The sequence below is a fragment of the Sitophilus oryzae genome, unplaced genomic scaffold (genome assembly GCF_002938485.1).
Source record: "Sitophilus oryzae breed Bouriz unplaced genomic scaffold, Soryzae_2.0 scaffold_1393_pilon_pilon, whole genome shotgun sequence".
NCBI lineage: Eukaryota > Metazoa > Arthropoda > Insecta > Coleoptera > Curculionidae > Sitophilus > Sitophilus oryzae.
The window spans coordinates 373,521-385,428 of record NW_022146052.1 but is presented as its reverse complement, the minus strand read 5'-3'; positions in this window follow the sequence as shown (position 1 = coordinate 385,428).

Sequence of the window (11,908 nt, the reverse complement as noted above, 5' to 3'; positions counted from 1 at the left end):
GCACATGTTGTTAATAAGCGTTCACCATTGCTATTTAGGTTTCCCATTCCATGTTTTCCCAATACGTCAGGCCATATTTCCTGTTGTTTGCCTACACGGGCATTAAAGTCACCTAGCAAGATGATTCGTTCGTGCTTTGGAATTCGTTGAAAGGCATTTTGTAAAGCTTGATAAAATTTATCCTTATCTTCAATTTTAGCGTCAAGGGTGGGAGCGTAGGCACTAATGATGTTGACATAAGTTTTGTCTGATATGGGGTACCTTAGGGTCATAAGACGTTCGGAGACACCAATAGGTACTTCTGTTAACTTGGTGGCGATTTCGTTTTTGATCGCAATGCCTACACCATGAATTCTCTTGTGTGTTGCGGGATGACCTTTCCAAAAGAAGTTGTAATGCTCCTCAGTGAGACTACCTTCATCTGCAAGGCGTGTTTCGCTTAGAGCGGCAGCATCTATATTTAATCGGTTGAGTTCCTGTGAGACCAGTGCTGTTCTCTCTGGTCGATTTGAATTTATCTTGTTCAGTAGAGTGCGGACGTTCCACGCCGCGAACGTGAAAAACATTGACGTTTTGTTTCTCCGATGATACGCTCTAGTAGGCACCCCCTCCCGGAGATCCGATTGAGGGGGTATTTTACTTCCGGACGATAATTTTGTCCCACTCGAATGTTCCATCATTGCTGTGTGTTAGCTGCGTGAAAAGGTTTAACTGTGGCGATGGCGGTTACGCTGCCGCACGGTTTTGGCTGCAACTGTAGCACGGGATGGCTATGGCACAGTGAGGACTGCGACGATAGTTCCCTTGTGCTACGTTCTCGGCCGTCTAGGTGTATTTTATTACTCCTTTTCCCCAGAAGATGGTAGGTCTGAGGGTTGTATAAGGTTATACCGCCTATACTCGGACGTCAGAGCCTCGTTTGTGTAAACAGGGTGCACCACGTGAAGGTGAGGTTGACTTTTGGGTAAGCTAGGCTATATGTATCGCTTCAATACCCCTTGCACCCCAAGTGGCATATACCACCCTACTAAATGAGACTGTTGCAGTCCGGGTGGCGGGAGGATGCCCGCGGGGAGGAGTTCTCTCCCCTCTGCTATGGAATCTCGTTATGGACGGACTGCTTAATAGTCTCAACAGGGCTGGTTTCAACACTCTGGGATATGCAGACGATTTGGTCGTGTTAGTCAGAGGTAAGTTTAACACAACAGTAAGGGAGCGAATGCAAAGGGCCCTGAAGATTGTGGAATCATGGGTGACACGGGAGGGACTAAATATTAGTCCTACAAAGACCGTAATAATCCCCTTCACCAAGCGCAGAATACTTGAGGGATTAGGCCCTCTAAGACTCTGCGGTGATGAGATTCCTCTCTCGGGGGAGATCAAGTATCTAGGAATCACGCGATACCAAACTGACCTGGAACCGACATTTGGAAAATGTCACAAGGAGGGCGGTGACTACACTATAGCGGTAGTCAGACGCCTTCATGGAAAAATCTGGGGCCTTAGACCACAGATGATGCACTGGCTGTACACTGGAGTGGTGAGGCCTTCAGTAATATATGCATCCTTGGTATGGTGGCCTAAGGTAATGCAACAAACAACAATGCTCAGCCTCAGCAAGGTGCAAAGACTGGTGCTTGTCTGAGCATAACAGGGGCGATGAAATCAACGCCCACTGCATCAATGGAGGTGCTTCTGGACCTTCCGCCTCTTCACATAGTGATCCAGTCGGAGGCAAGAATGGGACTCTATCGACAACAAAGTGTCTTGTCTCTGGGAAATAGGACAGAAACAGGACACTCAAAGATGGGAAATCCTATCGGAGGACCTCTACTCCAAATGAGATCGGACCAAATAACCCCTCTTTATCACTACCACAAACAATTCGAGGTGAACAAAATGGATCGAGGAATGTGGACAGATATAACATTTCTTCAGGATGGACTAACCTGGTATACAGACGGGTCAGAGACCGCTGAAGGAACAGGACTGAGTATTTGTGGAAAGGAGGAGTAGTTGGGGAAAGACCAAGGGTAAGTTTATCCTTTTCCTTGAGTAAACACTCAACCGTATTCCAGACAGAAATCTTCGCCATTCTACAATGTGCGAGAGAAAACAATAGAAGAGCTTATTCAGATAAGCTCATCAATATATGCTTAGACAGTCAGGCGGCACTTGGGGCCATTATGAGCCCAAAGGTATCGTCGAGACTCGCCAGGGAATGCCTGAACTGGAAGCTTGAGGGAACATAATTAAATTATTCTGGGTGCCGGGCCACAGCAGCATCCAAGGCAACGAAAAAGCCGATGAGCTAGCTAGGCAAGGATCATCGGCATCTTATCTTGGTCCAGAGCCAGTATTGGGAATACCCAAATGTATGGCCTGTAGTGCACTAAAACTCTGGATCAGGGAAAAGCAGAATGTCCACTGGAGAAACAGACAGGGGTACAGGCACAGCAAGGCTTTTATCCAAGGACCTAGCTCTAAAACCGCAAAAGAACTGCTAATGCTTAGCAGGAATAAATTGCGGAGTACAACAGGCCTCTTGACAGGATATATGGCTGTCAAGTGTTACCTGAACAAGCTCAATCTGTATCAAGGAAGAGAAGAAAGGGGACAAACACAATAGGCCTCACAGGTCGCAGTGTTTCCGGCAGAGGACGGCCCCTTATTGTGAAAAAAAAAGAAAACTATTTTCAAAGTCGACATTAGTTTATGGGCATTATTATTTATAATTTATAACAGTTTACTTGAATTTACCTACAATAGTTTAATAAGTATGTATTCATTACTTTATCAAAAAAATAAACCACTATCTGCCTGCGGAACGAATAGATATGTTACTAGTGATATTATTTTGTGAGGAAAATTGCTTCTTGGCCTCAAGGGCTTATGCTCAAAGATATTCAAATAGGCTAGAACCGGAGGAACTATGCTCCCATCCTATCAAGGACCTGCATAAGTTAGTGCAGGGCACAGGGATAGGAGAATGGGTGCAGATATAGAAAGGGGACAAACAGAATAGGCCTCACAGGTCGCAATGTTTCCGGCAGAGGACGGCCCCTTATTGTGAAAAAAAAAAGAAAACTATTTTCAAAGTCGACATTCGTTTATGGGCATTATTATTTATAATTTATAACAGTTTACTTGAATTTACCTACAATAGTTTAATAAGTAAGTATTCATTACTTTATCAAAAAAAAAAATAAACCACTATCTGCTGGCGGAACGAATAGATATGTTACTAGTGATATTATTTTGTGAGGAAAATTGCTTCTTGGCCTCAAGGGCTTATGCTCAAAGATATCCATATATATCCATAGGAACCTTCCTGATAAGCGTTTCTTTGAAAAACTTCTTGTCCTATTTCGCAGAGCTGGTAATGTGGTTTATAAAAAACGTATTAGGCAGAAACCTGTCGTTGGAAGTGAAGAAAATGCATTTACCGTAATTGGCTCTTTTATAGAAAATCCATATACCTACAAGTCATCGTAAAATAATTCAAAGAACTACTTCTTCGTTTTTCTTGATATAATAATAAACACATATTTAATAAATATTATTTATTAAACTATTGTAGGTAAAACTGGTATAAATTTAAATAAGTCCATAAACTAATTTCGATTTTGAAAATAGCTACTAACTGTCACTAGAAACTTGCCATGACAACACTAGCCATCTTGATTACAATTTTATTGAAAAATCGCTTTTTATTCAAAATCTGAGCCAGATAGGTATAGGAAACCCTAATATAGTTTGAAAGAGCATTTAAATCTGCTTCGACTTATTTAAAAAAATACATAGTGTTGCATTTGAAATAACGAAGTTTTTATGTAAAATAATTATTTAAAATAGACCAGCAATTTTTGATACCCCTGTATACATTTAAGGAAAGAATAACATTTTTCTGTAAAGTTTATTTCTCTACTTTTAAACTCAGCACAAGAATTAATTCTGAAAAGTAATGTACAGGGTGTTAATAATCTATTCTATTGTAGCATGCAAATTTAAATATCTTTAAATATCTCAAAAACTAAATATTTTAAACATATTTAACCCTTATAATATATACCTTTTTTTGGGCCCTCGAATACAAAAATGAAATAAAATACCGGGTGTTCCATAAGAAAAAATATAACTTTGGTATGGATCTTAGTTCTGAAACACCCTGTACATTTCAAAATAATATTAAATTGTGCACATTACCTCCCCACATATGCCCATAAAATATTTTGTTTCTACCGTTTTCGTATAATCAACCGAGGCGAATTAGGTGCGCCACCCTGTATTTATACTTAGAGGTATATATTTACTCATATCTTGGAATTATGTAAAGTGATCAGAAAGTAAGATAAAAATGCAAAAATATACAGGGTGTTCTATGTAAAAAAAGTTACCCCGACTCACTCACACGTTTTTGAGCCACCCTGTAGAAGTTAAAATATTTTCCTGAAATATATCCTAGTACATACTTTAGGCCTTTTTGGTTTGCACTTAACCAAATTTTCAAAGTTTTCTATTCTAGGAGCTACAGATTGCCGACGCACACTATTGCCGGACCTTGTATTATATTGTCTAAATATTTTTTTTTTTGTTATTTTATAAACAGATATAATTACGGTAATTCTGGATATATGTATGTCCACACTAAAACAAAATGTGAAAAAAAGATAAGCCTATACTAGGTTATGTATCACACATTTTTAGTAATCTTTTTTTAAAAAATTGTACATTTTGTTTCTTTGTGGTGATATTCGTGGAACCATTGTAGAAAATTGAAATAATGAACCATCAGTGTAGGTATAGTGTATACGCATTTTGTGTAAAGAAAGTACTATTACTATTTATTATAAAACCGTTTGATCATGCGATACAATCTAACATTGTTTACGCAGAGGTAGATACATTTAAAATTATTGCCAATAATAAAAGTAGTTTTATCGCAAATTAAACAAACTATCGTGTGCTATCGTGCTGATAAAACATAATAATCGTTTGGAATCTAGCAAAGTAGGGGTACCTCCGCAAGTCGTACCGCACCGGCAGGTGATAGTCAGTTGTTTTGAAACATTCGCCGCGCGTTGGTTCCGTGTGCCAAGTTTGCCTTGATGATTTTCTAACGATATCGGCCGCGTAAAGAACTTATCGAGTGCATATTTTTTGGCGCGATTTTTAAAATTCCGCAGTTTTTGCCGAAAAATAAATCCTGCTTTAACATTATTTAACCCTTGTTTTGAACATTCTCGTGTAGTATATTGTGAAAATGTTTTTTTAAGTGAAGTGATTTTTTATTTGTGATCTTTTAGTGGATAATTATTTTTAACATTTGGAGAAAAAACATGCAAACTAAAGGATTATTTTTACTTTAAAAAAAGGTAGGGGAACATTTACAAATAGAGATATAAAATATATAATATTTTAATTTTTATTGTTTATTGTTTTTTAAATTTTACTGTTTTAATTTTCTTTTTCTGCTTTTGTTACTATTATTTATTTATTTATTTAGATATTTAGCGGTATTTTTTATTTTGTTTTTCAGTAACTACCTTTTCATATTTTGAAATTGTTTTAATTGAAATTATTTTTTTATTTTTACCTGAGTTTGGAAATTTTATTTCTAAATATTTACCAAAAAATATGCTCAAGGAGTTTTTAATTTAAAAATGGTAAATACAAGTAAATATACACAGTATATAATAATTAACTTAATGATTAAGTGATTAAATAAAAAAATATATATATTTTTTAATATATTTACGTCAATAAGTCATAAAAACTGAATTAATATTTTCTAGCAAGTACCTGGGTACAAAGAACATGTCGTATGTCCTTGGTATATTATTTTTTTATAAATTTACAATATTATACACAATATGTATAACAACGGAATTTATATCTTAATTATTTATTTATTTGCTTATGTATGTACGTAATTCTGGTTAGAAAGTGCATGTAGGTAAACAAAAAATGGTTTTATATGACTCAGTTTTAGAAAGAACTATATTTTTAATCAATAGCTATTTTTTATAAATTATTATTATTATTTCAAATTACATTATTTGATATTGAATATTGCATTTGATAGACTCATATATATATAGTATATCACTAATAGGTACTATACAAAATATAAAATTTTAAAGAAAAGAAATAGTAATAGTATATAACATACAGTATACAGGGTGATATATTATATCGAAATTACAAGTTCTATAGACATTTTAATTTAAATTAATACAAGTTTTAAACAACCAAACCAACCATTTTTATCCAGCTATTCAAATATCAGTTTTCTTAAAGGAACACTCTGTTATACTAAATTTCGTTTAAATCGGACGATTTTTTCGCCATTGATGATGGTGTTTCATAGTGCACGAAACGTCGTCAAAACATAGTGAAAAGATGGGGCTCTTTGAGCTACATAAAAAACCTTATCATCGTTATATGGCTAATTTTTTGTGTGAAGTATCCTTTTGTGTAGCCATTGTGAAATAGTCATGTCTGCCAGCGCGATCCCGGGGCTTAAAGCGGGGGCGGCCAATCGAAAGGGTGAAATTTTGACACTAAAAATATTAAAAATATTATAAGGTACACGAGTTATAACTGCCAAGTAGCTTTTATTTATTATTAGGAAACGTGTAAAATTGTTGACAGACACTTTTCTCGTGGCTGAAATGCCGGCAGACAACGCGAAAGAGGCATAGAATTTTGACAAAAGAAAATCATCGCATACATGCATGTTGGTTGGTGGAATGTCATGTTTATTGTTAATTAATTTAAAAAGCCGTATGCAAAAGGGCAGATAAAAAAATCGTTATTGAAATAATAAAAAAATATATTTATAATATAATCGTATATTATATGATTTATCTATACTTAAATGGATGAGGCGGCCAGCGTTCCCTGAATAAAGCGCTTGAGTAATATCGCGCTTTTGATAACTGTCTGCAGCTGATGCTGACGGCTTTTAAAATAAATAAATATGACATTTCACCAATCGGCATGCAAATATGCCATAATTTTTTTCATTCTTTAAATTTCATTTTCTAATAATTTTTAAAATTTCATGCCTCTTTCGCGTTGTCTGCCGGCATTTTAGCGACTAGAAAAATGTCTGCCAACAATTTTCCACGTTTCCTAATAATAAAAAAACTATTTTTGCAATTATAACTTATGTATCTTATAATATTTTTAGTGTCCAAATTTCATCCTTTTGATTGGCCGCCCCCGCTTTAAGCCCCGGGATCGCGCTGCAGACATGACTATTTCACAATGGCTACACAAAAGGATACTTCACCCAAAAAATTAGCCATGTAACGATGATAAGGTTTTTTATGTAGCCAGCTCTTAGACTATTAAATTTTTACTCTCATCGCGCGTAAAGAAGTTTCACTTCAAAAATAAGTTAAAATCTCAATTCCCGAATTGAATTACTTGCGAACAGTGAATCGCCCTGTATACATTAGCTAAGGGATAATCCGCCCAGCATATGTCTAGAATAATACATAAAAAAATAAAATTAACGGATGTAACCTACGAAGCGTTTCAAAAAATACAGGAAAGGACGATTTTGTGGCCCTCCAGTTTTCTTTAGACCGTTAAAAGAAGGATGTATTAATTCTAAGAAGGGTGTGGCTGACAGTAAACTAATTAATTTTTATGAATTTTGTTACCTACGTCCAGTCCCTAATCATGTGACCCACACCATCAGTTTGTGCAGATCCGTGATAGGATGGAAGCATATAGTTCCTCCGATTCTAGTCTTGTTTTTCCAAACAGAAAGTGTCACTTGCGATCCAGATCCTTGCAGTATCATATTATGTGCTTTGCTACTTGCTGTCTAAACTTTCAGGAGCTTTATCACAGAGTATGTAGTAAAGGCTTCCTTCATACAGGTTGAGCTTGTTCAGGTAACATTAACAAAAATATATCTTGTCAGGAGACCTGTTGTAATCCGCACATTAATCCTGCTGAGGATTGGCAGTTCCATTGTAGTTTTCAAATTGGGTCCTTGGATGAAAGCCTTATTACTTGTACCTGTGCCTAAATCTGTTCGTGTTGAAATTTGGTGTTAGGTGTTGATGACTACCGGTGTCTCAGTCGGTGTACCGGTGTCAACACACTGTGTTTATCTCAACACCGGTGTTCATTTCAGCATCGGTGTTCATCTACAACACCGGTGTTTATCTCAACACCGGTGTCTATCTCAACACCGGTGTTTATCTAGACACCGGTTAACACCGGTCTAACCTAAAACCGGTCTCGGTGTCGATGCCGATTGTGCCGTTTGTTTTTTTTTTATTTTTTTTTGATGTAATATTTTTTAGTTTATTTTACAGCTACGAATTTTTGTTTTTTTATGTTTTGTTTTGTTTTCTGTTTGTTTTTGATTAAACAATTTTTTACTTTATAGTTGTTTATCTAACGCTTCCACTTTATTTTAGTGATTAGTCTGACAAAAAAATATATTTTAATTTGAAAGCTTTAACTTAAAGTCTGTGTGCGCTTTAATAAACAATAAAAATAAGCACCGATACGACATTATTATTATCAGGGTTAATTTTGAACTTATTAATTAACATTATTTCTTCTTTAACCCGTTTACCAAACACCGATGTCGTAGTCAAAACCGGTATCGAGATGAACACCGGTGTTGTAGATGAACATCGGTGTTGATACCGAATACCGGATAGTCCTTATTTTGCCACCGGTGTCAGCCCAACACCGGTGTTAAAACGGTGTCCCGGTGTTTGGAACAGAGGCCTACCTGTGCCTGATTATAATCCCAGAGTTTTACTGTACTACGGGTCGTACATTTTGGTATTCCCAGTACCTAGTTCTGGACCAAAACAGGAATCCGCTAATCCTATGACCCTGCACCCGGAATAATTTAATTCTAGGTAACCGATTCTTAATACTAATAATAATTGTTAATTAACTGACTCTACTTATTTATACGTTTGTAACTAATAAATAGTTTCCTTTGTGCATTTGTCGATTGTGAAAATATTTTTATGGGTATTTAATTAGTAAAACAAGTATCAACGCACAGCTACAGGTGCATGAATTAATACAACAGGTATCAAATCCCAGGACCGGAAGTGGCAAGGTATGTGTCTAATACCTAAAGTTTTCAGAAGAAAATATATATTTTAGGATATCTATAAAAATCAACCCTCTGTTTGCAAAAGGTGTGTTTTGTTCTCCGGATGCCTTTTAGCACCTGTTCTAAAAGCGTTATAGACATTAGTGTCCCACAGCTGTCTAAACTTTTCATCAAAAGGAACGCTAGTTTTAAGGGTGAAAAAATTTACATCCAAATAATACTTAATTTGAAACAAAACAGCTTTTTGGCTTACAATTTTTTTCTGAAATGGAATTATATACCGGGTGCGTCTCAAAACTGGCCCATCCCTATAACTTTTTTTATTTTTTCAGACAATAAAACGAGATTTGGTATATTAGTATACGACATAAATTGGGATTAATTGACGTATTCAATTGTTTTTGGTCACTTCCTTTTTACCGGAAATGACTACAACTTTTGATTTTTAAATAGCACTCTCGATATATTTTTACTTTATTCGATAGAAAATGGACACTCGGAATAGAATGACATATCAATATGTCAACTTTTGACATTTTCGCTTAAAAAATCGTATTTTAAATTTCAATCTAGAGTGTCATGTCTATGTTAAAATCACTAATTTTTAATCAAGGAGCCTTGGAAAAATAGATTTGATCATCTAATGTTTTCCGTGTCTTATCCTGGCCAGTTAAAAGATGCCCAAATCGTTTTTTAATTATATCTCAATTTTTTGAAATGGAACAAGGGTGACTCATTAGCATATTTGGAAAACGCATTTTTTGCGAATAATTTGGTACCACACACTTGGCATTTCGAGTCAAATTGTCGTTATGAACCACATATCACAATTTCAAATAAACCATAAGCGAAAATGTCTTCTAAATTGATCTCTCAGTGAGCCACTCTGTATATTTAGGTGTACTAATATTAAATGTAATATGATATAGCTAGATAGTTTTTTAATTAAATTATTAATTAATCTGGGATATAGCTTATTAAAGTAGATGCATAAAGTTAATATGTGATACAAAAAATTAACCAGATTAAATTATATAAAATTATAGCATTGCTAGATCGTATGAGGTCACATGTCTAAAATGAAATGTATAATTAGAGCTTAAAAATATTTTTCACTTATTCAGTTCAGTATTCATTATGAAAAACCGTTATATATATGAAATAAATTTTATATAACGAGCTTTAAATTTAAAATAAATTTATTTATTTACCCTTGAATACATTTTCTATCACACTTAAGAAAACTAAAATAGTCTAAATCTGTTGTGTCCTAGAAAATGATACAAAAATACTGTAAATTGGCATTAAGTGTACTTACTGATTGATTTCGCAGGTTTGCATGGAATAAAAAACATTTCTAGCCTGATTCTGTGAATGTTCAGTCTACCGTTCATATACAATGAAGTCTGCATACGAAATGGCTGTACTCCGTACAAATTCTGCATCAGACATGAGACCGAAATTAAATTTCATGAACTTGTATTACTTTTTATAACAGAGCAGTAGCTGTTATATGATTAGAATGGTTAAGAGTTAAATAATTGATTACACATTTACAATGATGTAGGTAATCAATTATTTAACTTTGGAATGGAAAATATATCTTGAAACCTGTAAGGGAGATATAGCAAATGTTATATTGGCTAAAGAACATATTTGTATTTTTTCTCAAATTTCAATTGGTATTGTTCATTCGAACTAAAATATTACAAAACAATAAAATATCTATTATTATTTTCTTCGCTAGCTGTTGAATTTGAAAATTTCTTTAATAATCGTCCAAACATAATATATGTCAACTTTCTCCATACGGCTTAATATAAAACACTGAATAACACAAGTCGTTAACAATATCGTCTAATTGTTTATGAAATTTACAGCTTGTTAGCAAACAAAGTGTACACCTACAACGTAATCTAAACATCTGAAAAGTTAAGGTTTTCAATTGTAAAAATTGGAAACTTTAATACTAGTAATTTAGTTTATTTACAGTGAAATAATATGTAATGTGGCCATTACTGACTTTTTAAAATTTTAAAAATGTCACATTGTCTACCTTACTTGTCTCTTCCATTTTCCTCATCAATTTTTTCCTCACTCGTGTCTTTCACTCATCTTCTCTTATTTCTCTACCTTCTTGTCTTTCTCTATAGTTTCTTTATAGGTTTGATGAGATATCAAGTATCAAGTAATATTCCTTTCGTTTTCATCATAGAGGCTGCATAATATTTACAATTATTTATAATTTATCCGTCAACTGATTGCTAACATATTGTATAATATAAGGAAGAGAAGGTAAATTTAAAAGTAACTTTTTTACTTTTTACTCTTGTTACTTTTACTGTGAAAGTTGTAGTACAGACCACTTGTAACAAAAACATTAACGTGTAGGCTGGCTATTCAACTGAGTATACCTACAGGGTGTAAAAGAATAAAATAAACAAAAACATTTGCATTTGTAATAATAGTTTTTTTTCTTAAAATTTATTTCGATTTGGCGTCTTCTTACAAAAGTATTTAGTTATATACGGTAAACTAAAATCACCATATAGTATACAGACTTATGTTTAAACCAAAACCGTTAAGGAACTTGCAACCATAGCGGAGCATGCTGTCGATCTAGTAAACTCCTGGATGGATGAAGTCGGATTGGAAATTGCCCCTCATAAATCGGAGTGTGTCATGCTAGCTGGTGCTCGTAGTAAGGTGTAAGGTCGATCTAGAATTTCCGATAAAGGGCTAGATCATCAAACCAAACAAGACTTTAAAGTACCTGGGAGTCACGTTTGGATCCAATGATAG